The following is a 17,654-nucleotide window of genomic DNA, read 5'->3' as shown; positions in this document are numbered from 1 at the left end:
AAAAATGTTGATTTGTGTGTCAGTCTTAAAAAATCAGTGGAGTGGATTTTAAGATCACATATAATCACAATCTGCCCACATCCCTTACTGGACATTATTGGACCTGGTTTCTGCTGATTTTTTGTAGGTCTAAGTAAAAATTGTCTCATTAACAAGACAGATTTTATTTATATAGATTTTTAAATTAACCTTTACCTTTAATCTGCCATTATTTCTTTTTTCAAAGAAACGGTATACCATGATGATCATAATCACCACTGCGCACCAACATAAATAGCATAAAAACATCTTAAGATAGATATGTCTTATTCAATTCTTTTATTCCAGAAAAAAGAAAAACGGGATATTATGAAGGTTGCAGTTAATTCTTTTATTTAATTGGTATTATCCCCCATTCTCAAATTAAAACATCACATGCCTGAAATATAAATAATTACTTTAATTTATATCCTTGGCTAGTGAGGGTCAGAAAGAGACAACTCCATGGCTGATGTCCTCCTTATTAGTTACAGTAGCTGGTACTGCAGCAGACAGCGGTGGTACCAGGAGCCTGCTGTTGCCCCCTACAGATGTACTCACTCATGCATCCTTTCATATAAATGTGGGCTGTTGGGAGACATAAAAATGTTATTCCCACAACGAATTAGCCTAGTACAGAAATACAGATTAGCATAGTGGCATCCCAGGACAGACTCAGTGTCTTATCATGAAACATGTATAGTTTCATATCATAGGTAGGTAACATTTTATAGTGATAGATATATTTTCAAATATTTCTTACGGGCATCTACGATGGCACAGACGGGATTTTGCAAAAGAGAGCCACATTCCTCTCGTCTGGGTGAACAACCTTTTCCAACACATGCATAACACCACAAAGCCTCACCTAAAACAAAACGAATACAAGAGCAGCTGGAGGATTTCTGCGTTTTAGCCCTTAATCATACAAAAGTATCTAATTAGAAAAATCACCTACTGTAATTGATGAACAGTAAAGCAACCAGACAAACGAAAAGCACCTTCATTTTCATTGTATCTAAAGAAATAATACGAAAAATGTTCAAAGCTTTTTTCAAATTTCAAGTGGTAATATAAATAGTTGTACTTAATCAACAGTGCATCATTATTTGAGAGTTGTTTCAACATTAACGAAAATGCTAACAGATGTCCCATGTGTTTTGACTCACCTATTGGCTGTTCCTACTTTACTTAACCCAATGTACCTGAATTTATACCTCTACAAAATCTTGACTTATTTTCAAGGTTATGGCCTAGCCAGTGATTTGCATATCTATGTGCATGTTTGGGAACTGGCAGCTGTTTGGTCACACAGTCAGTGAAAGGAAGTGTAATGGAGGAAGTGTCATGGTTTGGGGGATGTTTTCTACAGCAAGAGCTGGATGTGTTCTTACACATCTACATGGCAAGGTGAATGCAAATGTTTATCAAAACCGCCTTTGGCAACATACACTTCTTTCCTAGCAAGCATCACCCAATCAGCCTGCAATTTTCGAAGACGACTCCCTCTGTCACGCTACAAAACAGGTAAAGCAGTTCATTGAAGCTAAGAACACGGAAATAATGAAATGGCCATCCCAGAGTCCTGATCTAATCGTGATTGAAAATCTCTGGAAAATCCTTGGCAACAACGTTAAGAGAGACTGGAAGAAGAGTAGATCAAGATCACACCAAAGCAGAGTGAGAAACTAGTGATGTCCTGCAACTGCAGAAGTTATCAAATCAGGGGCCTCTAACACATCCTACAAATTTTTGCCAGCTGTAACTCTCAAATATTTTAGCTGTAATCTTCTTTTGTGCCACAGAGGTTACTGTTCTCTAATTTTGATCACTGTGTTTTGTACAACATGAAGGTTTTTGTTGAAGGGCCACGGTTAGTTTGTAAAACATGGTAGTATTACAGTGGTTCCTTCAAATTTTGAATGTTAAACATGAAAATTTCAGAAAAATCAAGTGTTTATAAGTTGTTCTCTATTGCTCTCTCTATATCTGCACTACACCCCCCCCACACACACACTGTGTATACATATATACGTGTATGATGTGAACATTAACTCAGGGCCTTGACCTGTATCTCCATGACTTTTTACATTGCCTTGTGTTTTTCCTACATGATTGCACTTGGCTATTTAGATAACTACATGAAGGGAGTATATGTTTTTGAATATATATAGCATGTGGATTTTTTGGATGTCTTTCTGGATGTCTTTTGTCTTTCTGGATATATATCCAGATTTCTTTTTTCTTTCTGGATATATCCATATGTATTGTATTGTAACTGTTTTTTAAGGTTTAATGTGAAGGCCATGAGAATATTTACAAGGACAACAAATACCACATGGGAAAAATGCAGCATGACTTTCTATTTGAGCGTGCATATATCTCAAAGCATACATTTCAGCAGGCCCAGTCCCACAATGCAGACAGAATGTTTTTTTCATGGTGTCTGTTTGTAGCCTGAGTCTGACCATTGGAAGATGAAGGTCATTGCCTATGAAATGGTTACAGCATTCTTCACAGGTCCTTCCCTTCTTTTGAATTCATTGTCTCAAATAGGAACAGCTCTCAAGGAAGCCCCCCAAACACATTGTAAAGCGGCAGATGGACACAGTTCACAGAAGCTAATGATATTTGGACCTTCAGGCAGAAGAAAAGGAATTTGCCAACCTCAACCTATCTCTGTAGGTGTAAATATCACAGATTTAGAATTTAAAAGAAGGTGTAAAGTTAGAAGGCTAGCAATATGAAGAGTAAGGAACAAAAAAAGGAATCCCATTGCTTTAAATGCACCTTTAAGTTATGAGCAACTTAGGCTACAATCTTAACGTTAAACATGAGTGCTGGTTTAATACCTAAAATGCATTGGTTTAATTATCTGGTTGAAAAACAGTTTTTGCCTTTGTTTTCAGCATTTACTTTAAATTTGTTCACGTTAACCACAGTCTGCTGAAACAAATGATCTGTTTATTTTGAGCATGGTTAATTAAAGGTTGAATGCTGGAAGCTTTATTTAAGACTTTCATAACTAATAATGGAATTAAACAACCGACATCCGTGAGCTTCGCTACTATCCCCACGATTTCGCTATGTACCGTGTCAGCTATATATGCATAAAATGACAATAAAAGCTTCTTGACTTGACTTGATTTAACCCCTAGCCTATGGGGTTTGTGCCCCAGTTTCAGAGTAAGCTAACTTGCTCCGAGGGCTGTAAACTTTTACCAGGCCACCAGATTCATGTGGCAGACTTGTCCTGCTCCTTGTCCAGTCATGTCTGAAAAATAAGGAGGCAATCATGTTACAACAGGTTCTGCCTGTTTATGTTGTTTTGTTTACCTCATTACACGTTACAATAATTGTTGTCACCTGGCGACAGGCCTGTATAAGATGGGCAGGGCAAATGTAATTACTCTTGCCATAGAAAACTGTTTTGATCTTAGGTTTGCATTGGTTTGAGTGGCATAAAGTCAGAAGTCTGAAAAAATAGACTTACATGGAAAACTAATCTCACACAATAAAGACCTTGAAGCGGGTGCTGCTACATCACATGAGACCTGCACAGGACTCTTCAATACACCCAGATTTGCATAGGACTCGCATTTTTTGCACATTCCTGGATTTTTGCACATTACCTTATTATCTCTTGTACCTTAAAATGTCTACTATTTAGTATTTTTTGTTATACTTGTTATTTTATTTTTTATTTATTACCTTATTACCTATGTTTGTGGATACTGCTGGAAGTTGTAAACTTCCCATTGGGATGAATAAAGTATCAATCTATCTATCTATCTATCTATCTATCTATCTATCTATCTATCTATCTATCTATCTATCTATCTATCTATCTATCTGTAGTGCATAAATTCTAGTGGCACATCATTGTTTATTCATTCAGCAAAAAAGTGAGATTTTTTAAAGTTACATTTATAATATTTGGCACATGCCATTATCCAGTGCAACTTATATTTATCTCATTTATATTAACTTGAGGGTTAAGGGCCTTGCTTAAGGGCCTTACTCAAGGGCCCAGCAGTTTCAGCTTGGCATAGCTGGGATTTAAACTCACAACCTTCCAACCAGTGTGACACTGAGCTACCACCATCTCTAAATTAGTATGTTATAAGCATCTTTTACCTCTTGGATTTGGTGCAGCGTTTCTTTTTTTTTTTCTTAAAACAAACATAGGCATATTCAAATAACTAAATAGCTTCAAATACTCCTAGTTAGATACCCTAAGACACTTTCTAATTAGTGTCATGGACCTAAGACTGGTAAAGAGGGTGTTTAACTGAAGGTGAACTGAATTTAGAAAATAGATCCGGAAACTAACACAAATTTTCATGCACACAGATATAGGTATGTGAGTAGTATGAGTATGTAAATGTGTAAAACCTACCTGAAAGAGCAATTCTATAAAATATGAAGGAAAAATGACTCCTCACTATAATAAAAGAAGTAACTTTAATTTAAGTTGTTTTTGCTAGCCTCAGAAGCTAATAGGTGGGAATTTTGCACAATTCTTTTTGTTCCCTATTGGTTTTGAGTTCATTTTGATGAGTTTTCAAATTTGCTTTTGTAATTTTATTTTTTGCTCTTGTGTTTCTGAACTTTGCCGTACTGATTTCCTGTTCTATTTCTGAATAAGCTGTCATGTTTCTGAATTACTGTAATGTTTCTGAATAAGCTGTCATGTTTCTGAATCTCTGTTATATTTGTGATTAAGCTGTCAGCTTTCTGAATGTCATGTTTTCACACAATTGCATATATAAAAATGAGTACTGGATTTTAGTACTTCCCTTCTTGGCTCACACCACTGTGGAGACATCTGCATGACACATGCCTGTCTTGATGGTTCCAGAAATTGGTGCTATTGCAGGCAGCAGCGGTACTGAGAGCCTGCTGGTATTGTCTACAAAAATTCTAAAACATGTTTAAAATTTATATCAATTAGATATTTACTGTATATTGTGACAAATGTCTTTAACAGTCTGTGAAACAAATGCATATATTTTGCATAGAGATACAACAAATACATGTCAATCCAAACTCTGAGTACACTCTGCTGAACCCACTTGTGTATCTGCAAATTTTAGCATTCAATACTTTCTGAGCATTTCCAACTAGGTTCATGCCATGCTTACTGTGAATACCAAACAAGTTTTTACCCTGATCCAGAGTAATGATGTAGTAAATGAAAAAAGATACTTCAGTGCAAGTAATTTAATTTCTTTCAGACAATTAAATTGCAATACAAGCTAGACTATTCAATGCTAGTCTGACAAGAACTAGATGACTGACTTTAACTGATGACTTTTTAGATATCTAAATATCTGCATACAGTATATAAGGCATCATAATGTGTTTTTTATTGATTTAGTGATGAATATTACACTGGTTGAAAAGAAATCTTACTGCTGCCAGTGATGTCTCAAAGAGGGTGTTATGGAAGAGAGAACATCACAATTCCTCACACTGTGGCACAGCCTTAAGTTATACACAAGTAATAACACAAACAAAAGCTTAATTTTAGTTAATCTTGTATAATTGAAGGTTACTTCTATTGTGAATAGAGTGTTACAGAAGGCTCTGTTCCACCTTTGGTGTCTAGAGACTGTCTTCCAGAAATATGACATGCAGGCAGGAGTTGAAATCTATTTGGTTGAAAAGAGATTTTGGGGAAATAAAATTGGGTGCACGATCAAGTGTGTATATATATATATATATATGCAGGCTCCATCGTATCCAAATGGATATCATATATACAGCTCTGGAAAAAAATAAGAGACCACTGCCCAATCTCCAGATTTGAACCCTATTGAAAACCTCTGGAATGTCATCAAGAGGAAGATGGATGGTCACAAACCATCAAGCAAAGCTGAGCTGTTTGCTTTTTTGCAAAAAGAGTGGTATAAAGTTCCCCAACAGCAATGTGAAAAACTGGTGGAGAGCATGGAGCCAAAACGCATGCAGATCGGGGTTATTCCACCAAATACTGATTTCTTAATGTTATTTAGCCAAAGCATTAACACAGTTTGTTTACAAATGATTTGCATTTTGTTTTATTTGAGTTATTAAAGCTCTGCAAATACTGCATGATCTTGGGTTATTTTGATGTGTTGTCATTTCCTTTAAATATAAACTCTAAATAACAATAGTTATATTTTGATTTTAGGAGAAATATTGTCAGCAGTTCACAAAAAACGAAACAAAACTGTTCATCTCACCAATACATGAACCTGGAAGAAAAAACATAAGAAACTGATTATTTTGCATAAGAAACTCTTATTTTTTTCCAGAGCTGTATATACAGGATCTCAGTGTTGAAAGACATCAATCAGGGGAGAGGTAGAAAGGTATTTTCAAACCATCAGGCCATCATCAACAAGTGGAGAAAATAGGGCAAGACAGTGACATTAACAGAAACAGTATGCCCTTCCAAAAGGGCATAATGAAAACTTATCAGGGAGGCTGCCAGAAGACATACACTATAGTAAATATTAAATGTGCTGCAGGGATATCAGGCAAACATTCATCACTCCTGGCATGTAGAAAGTATATTTTGTAGTCTTTGCATGTTTATTTAAATCCTTGACAAGCTTGGTGGTGGCTGCATCATACTACAGGGCTACTTTTCTTCACTTGGTACTGCTCTAATCAAGACTGAGGGTATTATGGATAGCTCCTTATCAATATCAGTAAATTTCACATCATATGGCAACAGTGACCCTTAGCAGGAGTCAACAAAGGAATGGCTTTAGAAGAAGATCATCATATTAAAATGACAGAAACTAAGAGTCCAGATCTAAATCTGATCAGAAACCTGTAGAATGGCTTGAAGAGAGGTGCATTGGACGCCTCAGTGAAATCTGTTATTTTTGTTGCATTTTTTCATTGAAGATTTTTGCTAAAGAGTTGGTAGACTCTTATCCAAAAAAAAAAAAAAATCCTGAATGCTATATAGCAAGCAAAATTTCTTTAAGAAAGAGACAAACAAAATGTATGTTTTTTCTTTCAGTTTTTTTTTTTCCAATGAAACATTTGTATTTGTTTTTAAAGAAATTTTTCATGGATGAATATCCATAATATATATTTTTTTATATCACATAAAAGCAAGTTTCAGAGGGGGTTGTAGACTTTTTATATGTGCATTTTGAAAGCTTTACTAGCTGTCTAGCTCTGTTGCTGAGTGCAGTATTGTTTGGGCTGTTCTATCTGTTATCTATCTGTTCTATCTGTTATCTATCTGTTCTATCTGGTATTTATCTGTTCTATCTGTTATCTATCTGTTCTATCTGTTATCTATCTGTTCTATCTGGTATTTATCTGTTCTATCTGTTATCTATCTGTTCTATCTGTTATCTATCTGTTCTATCTGTTATCTATCTGTTCTATCTGTTATCTATCACACCCCATTATACCTCTGGGTAAAATCTATTCAGGCTTATTATCCTGTTCCAACAAAGGAAGAAACCCTCCGATAATGGAGTGTACTAGACAGATACTGGGTAAAATTTCATGGCATTGTATTGGATATCTGATGGAATTTCCAAACAAATTGCAGGTAAATCAAAACACATACACTACCAGTCTTGGACACACCTTTTAATTCAGTGTTTTTTGTTTAGGGATTTATTTTCTATATTCTAGAACAACTAGTCAGTTGTTATTTTAAGACACAAAGGTCAGGTGTTCTGGAATAGTTCTTGTAAGAACAGTATTGTCAAGTGCATTTGCAAAACCCATCAAGCACCATGATGAAACTGGCTCACATGAAGACCATCCCAGTAAAGCAAGACCAAAACTTAGCTCTGCTGCAGAGGAGAAGTTCATTTAGAGTTACCAGCCTCAAAAATCACCACTTAACAGCACCTCAGATTAGAGGCATTATGAAGGCTTTACAGAGCATCAGTAGCAGACATATCTCAATATCAACTGTTCAAACGACATTATTGTGTATTTTGGCCGCCTTCAGCATTGTTTTACAATGTAGAAAGAAATAAACATCAGGAAAGACCATGGAATTAGAAGGTGTGTCCAAACTTTTGACTGGTAGTGTAGATGATACTATCATATATTGGTGATGTCATATTCAATTCTTATTGAACTCCCATTATAATAGGACTAGAAAAAAAAAAACCCAAACAAACTGCAAAAGGCTGCTAAAGGCTGATGTCAATTCTTTTATTTAATCAAATTATAATTGCTATTATTTAACAAAACAAATCAATCCAGCCACACTATATGTTATACTGTATGCATGAAAAATAAATGAGTGCTGGATTTGAACTTCTTGGCCAGTGATGATCATATGGAGACATCTCTATGGCTGATGTATCTTCTTAGCGGTTGCAGAAGTTGGTATTGCAGCAGGTAGCAGTGGTACCCAGAGCTTTCTGTTGCTCCTTAGAGACAGAGTCACTCATGCATCCTTTCATATAAAATTGGGCTGTTGAAAGACAGATAAATTTGTTATCAAGTGTTTTGTTTTCTCAACTAATTTAGCAGAGTGCACATGGATTTCAAGACAGGTTCATCAGACAGTGGGTTAAAATACTGAGATATATATTTACAGGTTCATGTTTTAAAAGCTTCATTGTTCATTGTCTGATTGATAGTAAATACATTTCTTACAGGCATCTATGAGGGCACAGACAGGATCTTTCAAAAGACGGCCACATTCCTCTTTTCGACCTGAACAGCCTTTCCTAGCACATGCGTAACACCACAACGCCTCACCTAAAATAGACCAAATTCAACAGCAGCTGGAGGATTTCTGCATTTCAGCTCTTAACAATACAAAAGTACCTAATTCAAATTATACATATATATATGATAAGTTTAAAAACTTACTGCAATTTATGAAGAGTAAAGCAACCAGGCAAATGACAAACACTTTAATTTTTCTGATACCATAAAAAAGAAAGAAGCATAACTTTAAAACAGTGAACTCACCTTTCACACAAGAAGTTAAAGGTTTTTTTTGTTTCATCTTAATATTAACAAAGTTTAACATTTCTAATATGAATGGTTGCACATAAGTGACAATGCATCATTATTATTATGAGAATTGTTTTAAAATGAACCAATATCTTAACAGTTTCATTCATTTATTTCGACTCACCTGTTGTTTGTTCCACCTTTTGCTTATTCCAGTGTCCCCCTGAATTTATACCTATAATTTGACCTCTATCCTATGTTACTTATAAGCCCCAGCCAATGAGATTGGCAGGATTGTTTGGGCTATCCTATCTGTTACATCGCTCCCCTTTACACACATGTGTAAAATATATTCAGGTTTATTATCCTCTTCCTCTTTCTTTATTATGTAGTGTACCAGACAGGTACTGGGTAAAATTTCATGCCATTGTTTTGGATGTCTGAAGGAACAGATTGCACACTTTTCTCAGTCTTTTGATAGATTTCGTTGTTTTCTCCGAAAAAGGGGAAAAAAATGAAATGTGTCTTCTGATGAGAAAATGTTCAAAATTTAAAACCATGTTCATGTGAATGAGCGTCTCCAAAATTTTTAGTGTCATTTAGTGTTGAATGAAACTGCAAGTAAAATGCAAGCTGAAAAAATCTGCGAGTGAAATTTGGCCTTTTCAGGAAACTACCTTTTCTGTCAACAGTTTATTATTGAACCTGATGTCTGCTGATTACTCCATTTTTTTTTAGTACAACTGCCTTGTTAAAAAGGCCAATTTTTTAAATTACATCTTTAATTTAAAAAGAAAAATATATAAGAGAAATTTAATTTCCTTTTTCTGTGAAAATCAATACCACAAGTAACATAATCACCAAGGAACACCAATGGACAGTATATACACAACATATATAAATAAAGAAATATCATATATTGGTGTTGTGTTATGAAATTTTTTGTGTTACTGTACTATAATAATAGGGCTGGAAAAAACAAACAAACTAGACGTTTAAAGGCTGTTATTAATTCTTTAATTTAATCAAATTAAAATGGCCATTTTTTAACAAAACAAATCAGTTAATCCAGACACACTATATATTATACTGTATGCATGAAACATAAATGAGTGCTGGATTTTAACTTCTTGGTTAGTGATGATCATACAGAGACATCTCAGTGGCTGATGTATCTTCTTAGCGGTTGCATAAGTAGGATCTGCAGCAGGTAGCAGTGGTACCTGGAGCTTGTTGTTGCCCCTTACAGATGTACTCACTCATGCATCCTTTCACATAAAATGTGGCTGTTAAAAGACAGATAAATTTGTTGTATCATTCAACCAACTGTATTAACAGAGTGCACATGGGTTTCAGGTTCATGTTAGGCTTTTGTTAGCTTTGTTTTGTGATTGATTGTAAATAAATTTCTCACGGGCATCTATGGTGGCACAGACCGGATCTCTCAAAAGAGAGCCACATTCCTCTCGTCTACCTGAGCAGTTTTTTCCAAAACATCCATAACACCACAACGCCTCACCTAAAACAGACCAAATACAAAAGAAGATGGAGGATTTCTGCATTTTAACCCTTGCCAATACAAAAGCATCAAAATTAGAAAAATATTTCAAATATATTATAAAACCCTACCGTAATTTATGAAGAGTAAAGCAACCAGAAAAATGACAAATGCCCTCATTTTCATGACACCTAAAAAAAAAAGAAAGAAGTATAACTTTAAATAGGTAAACTCACCATTCACAATAGTAGTTAAAGTAGTTCTGAAGTTTTAAAATTAACATTTCTAATATGAATGGTTGCACATAAGCGACAATGCATCATTATTATTATGAGAATTGTTTTCTCATCAAACAATTCAAATAAATGAATGAATATTTTAACAGTTTCATCCATTTGTTTTGACTCACCTACTGGCTGTTCCACCATTTGCTTATGGAACATTTCCAGGGCTCCCCTGAATTTATACCTATAATTTGACCTCTATCCATGGTTACTCATAAGCCCTAGCTAATGATTTGTACATTTGTATGTTTGTTTAGATAAATGAATTACTGGCATTGGTTAGCTGGGCACGGTTTTGCAATACAGGAAAGTTTCTTCAACAATAGTTGCAACTTTTGTACATGTTTTTCCTGTCCTTCAAGAGATTCAACAGATAAAGACTGAAAAAAGATCACCTATTCCCCAAGATCCTGATCAGTTTTTGCTGTGGCTTCATTGAGAGCATCTTGATGAGCTCCATCACAGTGTGGTATGGTAGCTCCACAGTGTGTGAAAGAAAATATCTACAAAGGGTGGTGAAAACCACCCAACACATCATCGCACCAAACTACCTGCCTTTATGTCTCTTTACCACAGTAGATGCCTGCGTGGAGTACACAAACTTATAAGCGTAGAGTACACCCTAGTCACAAACTGTTCAACCTCCTTCTGTCCAGGAAGAGATACAAGACCATCCGCACCAGAACCAGCAGGTTCAGGGCCAGTTTTTTTCCCCATAACCATAAATCTATTGAACTCTACACTACACTGCTAGGACACTCATGTCTCACTAACACTTCACTGCCTGTAACCACCTTGCAGTTCTGCTCCACTCTGTACATTCTGCCACATCTTCTCAGTATAATATAATTATAATATATATATATAATATATATATATATATATATATATATATATATATATATATATATATATATATATATATATATATATATATATATATACACACACACACTATATTGCCAAAAGTATTCGCTCACCCATCCAAATAATCAGAATCAGGTGTTCCTACATATATATATATATATATAACAAATTATATATAATTTACCCATATATAATGCATAATTTCCACTGGTTAACATTAGTTTGTTATGATTTTTTAACAGCATGCCATCATTGCCATGGAGAGTCTGCCTGTGTCGATGCGTGTGTCCGCGTCCAGGAACGTCGTGTGCACGCTCTAAAACTCGCTCACTGAAAGGTGTAATGAACAGGTATCGCGGTTGTGCCACAGTCAGAGATGAAACACCAGAAGCAGCAACAGATGATTTTAATGTCATCATGGATGGAAAGAAAGAAAGGAGATGCGAGTTGGTTGATTCAGAAAAATTAGCTCAGGTCAGGATAATCATATTTTCATGAACATTCTGTGTATCATGAAAACGAGTTGATTTTAAACCGGGCATTTTCTCTCAGCAGTGTATGACAAACAGACTCTGGGTGCTACTTTAATGTTAGAATCAATATGATCATAACTCAGTCATTTTCATATCAGAGGACAGATGAGGTGGACAGTTAGTATACATGGAAAGATTTGATGGAAGGGATAGATGGAGGACAATGAAAAATGTTCTTTATATATATGTATATATATATATATATATTTTTTTTCATGTTTGTGAGATTGTGTGAGATCCTGTGTACCAAATAAATAGTGTATCTTTTGCGTTATCAATTTCCCCATCCTTTTGGATTACAGAAGTAAGGATTACAGATCATAACTTTCTACCCTGATATAATACAGTGTTGGAGGCATAAAAATAATCTACTTTAGGTATTTGTGCTGCACAGAAAATTAGCACCAGGAATGTAAATATTTTAATTTGTTCATGCATAAAAGACAATTATTAAAGTAATCATCAACATTTTCATATAATTCCATATTAATGTTGTTGCTGTCTATCTGCAGTTGATATTACACAATAGTGATTCAATACACACCGTTCATAAAAGCTTTTTTCTTTTTCTATTCTAAACTCCTGGGGTTTGGTGGATGTGTATCTGACAAACGTCCTGTATAACAAGTGATTTATTTTTCATTGTCAGCTACAGCGGTTAGTTTAACATGAAAGTTTGTTTAACAGTGGAACTGAGTCTCACATTATTTCAAATTTATTCACACACAAAACATTAATGGTGAACATTTTTGACTTTATGAAATGATTCTCTCAAGTCTTGGTGATCGGCCGCTATTGAACAATAAAGTAATATATTGTAAAGTAATATATTGTAATATTGCACACAAGGATTGTATATTGGTGATAATTTTAATAAGTGATAATGGTAAAGTTGTATTGTACATGATAGTTAAAGTGGAATTGTAATATGAATGAATGAATGGCCCAGAATTATTATAGCACCCATTATTGAATATTGCACATGAAATTGCACATGAAAATGTCCCAACTGTCAAAGGGAGGAACTGTACACTTTATTGATGTATATATTTACATATTTAACTGCAATTGTTCATTTGCACAGTCTCTATTATTTGTACTTCTGGTAGATGCTATATCTAGCTATCTATTTTGTTGTACCTCCCAAAAAATGCGGAAAAATGAAATGGGTCCTCTAATGAGAAAATGTTCAAAATTTGCATTCAAACTATGTTCATGTGAATGAGCGTCTCCAAAACTTTTTTTAGTGTCATATTGAATGAAACTGCAAGTAAAGTGCAAGCTGAAAAAATCTGCGAGTGAAATTTGGTGGGTAATCTCTTACTGATGAAGTCCTCTAAACAAACTAATACATTTGACTATTTTCAGATATCTGCCCTGTCTGTAGAATTCATCAGATCATTTACTCTTAACTATGGAACACTAACATAACTAAGAGTCACAGCCAGGACAAGTGAGAATGCCCTACTGTACTGCATTAACAAAGAAGAAACAATATTTTCAGGGCCATTTCAGGTTTAAGAATTCAGATTTGTATGTCACAGATCAATGGATCTCAAAATGAAATGTAATAATAATATGTTAGGAAACTACCTTTTCTATAATACTGCTAAAAAACAAACAAATAAACTAGAATTTTTAAAGGTTGTTATTAATTATTTTATTACTTTTTATTTCTTTTTATTACTCTATTTGTTAGTAAACCTGCCTTGTTAAAAAGGCCCATTTTTTTTTTACTACATCTTCAATTTAAAAAGAAAAATATTTAAGAGAACTACCTTTAATTTCCTTTTTCTGTGAAAATCAATACCACAAGTAACATAATCACCAATAAACACCAATGGACAGTATATACACAACATATATAAATAAAGAAATATCATATTATTTCTTATGAAATTTTTTTATGCCTTATTGAACTCCTATTATAAGAGGGCTAGGAAAAACAAACAAACTAGAATGTTTAAATGCTGTTATTAATTCTTTTATTTAATAAAATAAAAATTGACATCATTTAACAGAACAAATTAATTAATTCAGTCATATTTTACATGCATGGAAAATAAATGATTGCTGGATTTTAACTTCTTGGCTAGTGATGATCATATAAAGACATCTCTGTGGCTGATGTATCTTCTTACTGGTTGCATAAGTAGGTTCTGCAGCATTTAGCAATGATATTTGGCTGGCCCTTATAATCCTCACAGGTGTTTGCACTCATACATCCTTTCACATAAAATGTGGCTGTTGAAAGAAAGTAACATTTGTTGTTTTATTCAATCAACTGTATTATCAAAGTGCACATGGATTTTAAGACAGGTTCATGAGACAGAGGGTTAAAATATATTCGCTCACCTGCCTTGACTCGCATATGAACTTAAGTGACATCCCATTCCTAATCCATAGGGTTCAATATGACGTCGGTCCACCCTTTGCAGCTATAACAGCTTCAACTCTTCTGGGAAGGCTGTCCACAAGGTTTAGGAGTGTGTTTATGGGAATTTTTGACCATTCTTCCAGAAGCGCATTTGTGAGGTCACACACTGATGTTGGACGAGAAGGCCTGGCTCTCAGTCTCCGCTCTAATTCATCCCAAAGGTGTTTTATCGGGTTGAGGACAGGACTCTGTGCAGGCCAGTTAAGTTCATCCACACCAGACTCTGTCATCCATGTCTTTATGGACCTTGCTTTGTGCACTGGTGCACAGTCATGTTGGAAGAGGAAGGGGCCAGCTCCAAACTGTTCCCACAAAGTTGGGAGCATGGAATTGTCCAAAATGTCTTGGTATGCTGAAGCATTCAGAGTTCCTTTCACTGGAACTAAGGGGCCAAGCCCAGCTCCTGAAAAACAACCCCACACCATAATCTCCCCTCCACCAAACTTTACACTTGGCACAATGCAGTCAGACAAGTACCGTTCTCCTGGCAACCGCCAAACCCAGACTCGTCCATCAGATTGCCAGATGGAGAAGCGCGATTCGTCACTCCAGAGAACGCGTCTCCACTGCTCTAGAGTCCAGTGGCGGCGTGCTTTACACCACTGCATCCGACGCTTTGCATTGCACTTGGTGAAGTATGGCTTGGATGCAGCTGCTCGGCCATGGAAACCCATTCCATGAAGCTCTCTGCGCACTGTTCTTGAGCTAATCTGATGGCCACATGAAGTTTGGAGGTCTGTAGCGATTGACTCTGCAGAAAGTTGGCGACCTCTTCGCACTATGCGCCTCAGCATCCGCTGACCCCGCTCCGTCAGTTTACGTGGCCTACCACTTCGTGGCTGAGTTGCTGTCGTTCCCAAACACTTCCACGTTCTTATAATACAGCTGACAGTTGACTGTGGAATATTTAGGAGCGAGGAAATTTCACGACTGGATTTGTTGCACAGGTGGCATCCTATACACTATATTGCCAAAAGTATTCGCTCACCCATCCAAATAATCAGAATCAGGTGTTCCAATCACTTCCATGGCCACAGGTGTATAAAATCAAGCACCTAGGCATGCAGACTGTTTTTACAAACATTTGTGAAAGAATGGGTCGCTCTCAGGAGCTCAGTGAATTCCAGCGTGGAACTGTGATAGGATGCCACCTGTGCAACAAATCCAGTCGTGAAATTTCCTCGCTCCTAAATATTCCACAGTCAACTGTCAGCTGTATTATAAGAACGTGGAAGTGTTTGGGAATGACAGCAACTCAGCCACGAAGTGGTAGGCCACGTAAACTGACGGAGCGGGGTCAGCGGATGCTGAGGCGCAGAGTGCGAAGAGGTCGCCAACTTTCTGCAGAGTCAATCACTACAGACCTCCAAACTTCATGTGGCCTTCAGATTAGCTCAAGAACAGTGCGCAGAGAGCTTCATGGAATGGGTTTCCATGGCCGAGCAGCTGCATCCAAGCCATACATCACCAAGTGCAATGCAAAGCATCGGATGCAGTGGTGTAAAGCACGCCGCCACTGGACTCTAGAGCAGTGGAGACGCGTTCTCTGGAGTGACGAATCGCGCTTCTCCATCTGGCAATCTGATGGACGAGTCTGGGTTTGGCGGTTGCCAGGAGAACGGTACTTGTCTGACTGCATTGTGCCAAGTGTAAAGTTCGGTGGAGGGGGGATTATGGTGTGGGGTTGTTTTTCAGGACCTGGGCTTGGCCCCTTAGTTCCAGTGAAAGGAACTCTGAATGCTTCAGCATACCAAGACATTTTGGACAATTCCATGCTCCCAACATTGTGGGAACAGTTTGGAGCTGGCCCCTTCCTCTTCCAACATGACTGTGCACCAGTGCACAAAGCAAGGTCCATAAAGACATGGATGACAGAGTCTGGTGTAGATGAACTTGACTGGCCTGCACAGAGTCCTGACCTCAACCCGATAGAACACCTTTGGGATGAATTAGAGCAGAGACTGAGAGCCAGGCCTTCTCATCCAACATCAGTGTGTGACCTCACAAATGCTCTTCTGGAAGAATGGTCAAAAATTCCCATAAACACACTCCTAAACCTTGTGGACAGCCTTCCCAGAAGAGTTGAAGCTGTTATAGCTGCAAAGGGTGGACCGACGTCATATTGAACCCTATGGATTAGGAATGGGATGTCACTTAAGTTCATATGCGAGTCAAGGCAGGTGAGCGAATACTTTTGGCAATATAGTGTATATATATACACACTATCATATCATGATACATATCAGTTTCATGTTAGGCTTTTGTTAGCTTTGTTTTGTGATTGATTGTAAATAAATTTCTTACGGGTATCTATGGTGCCACAGACAGGATCTATTAAATGAGAGCCACATTCCTCTCGTCTACCTGAGCAGTTTTTTCCAAAACATGCACGACACCACAAAGCCTCACCTAAAACAGACCAAATACAAAATTGAGCCCTTACCAATACAAAAGCATCAAAATTACAAAAGTATTTCAAATATATTATAAAAACCTACTGTGATTTATGAAGAGTAAAGCAACCAGAAAAATGACAAACGCCCTCATTTTCATGATACCTAAAGAAAAAGAAAGAAGTATAACTTTAAATAAACTTACCTTTCACACTAGTAGTTAAAGAAGTTTTAAAATTAACATTTCTAATATGAATGGTTGCACATAAGCGACAATGCTTCATTATTATTATGAGAATTGTTATTATTATTATTGAGAACAAACTGATTTCTTAACAGTTTCATCCATGTTTTGACTCACCTACTGGCTGTTCCACTATTTGCTTATTCCAGTGCTCCCCTGAATTTATACCTATAATTTGACCTCTATCCATGGTTACTCATAAGCCACAGACAATGATTTGTACCTTTGTACGTTTGTTTGGATAAACAAATTAGCTGGCATTGGTAGATGGTAGCTGTTGAGCAATACAGGACAGTTTCTTCTTAACACATTGCACCTTTGAACTACATATGAACAATTTCTAGAACATAAAAACTATATAATATTATTTATATCTGATTGTTACCACTTTTTGAACCATGTTCATCCAGAGGTGTAGACCAAGTTTCACAAACTGATAG

General features: G+C 36.3%; 1 long non-coding RNA gene across 1 annotated transcript; it reads right to left on the bottom strand.

Moving 5' to 3' along the window:
• Positions 1–355: 355 nt before the first annotated feature.
• On the bottom strand, positions 356–1,130 carry LOC131354974 (uncharacterized). The gene is made up of 3 exons (XR_009204803.1): positions 977–1,130; positions 782–886; positions 356–606 (listed from the first exon to the last, which is right to left on the bottom strand). It is a non-coding gene; the product is annotated as an uncharacterized LOC131354974 (long non-coding RNA).
• Between the last annotated feature and the right edge of the window lie 16,524 nt (positions 1,131–17,654).

Source organism: Hemibagrus wyckioides, linkage group LG06 (assembly GCF_019097595.1).
Source record: "Hemibagrus wyckioides isolate EC202008001 linkage group LG06, SWU_Hwy_1.0, whole genome shotgun sequence".
Classification (NCBI taxonomy): Eukaryota; Metazoa; Chordata; class Actinopteri; order Siluriformes; family Bagridae; genus Hemibagrus; species Hemibagrus wyckioides.
Note: the sequence above shows the minus strand (reverse complement) of the source record. Positions and strands in the feature narration are given on the sequence as shown.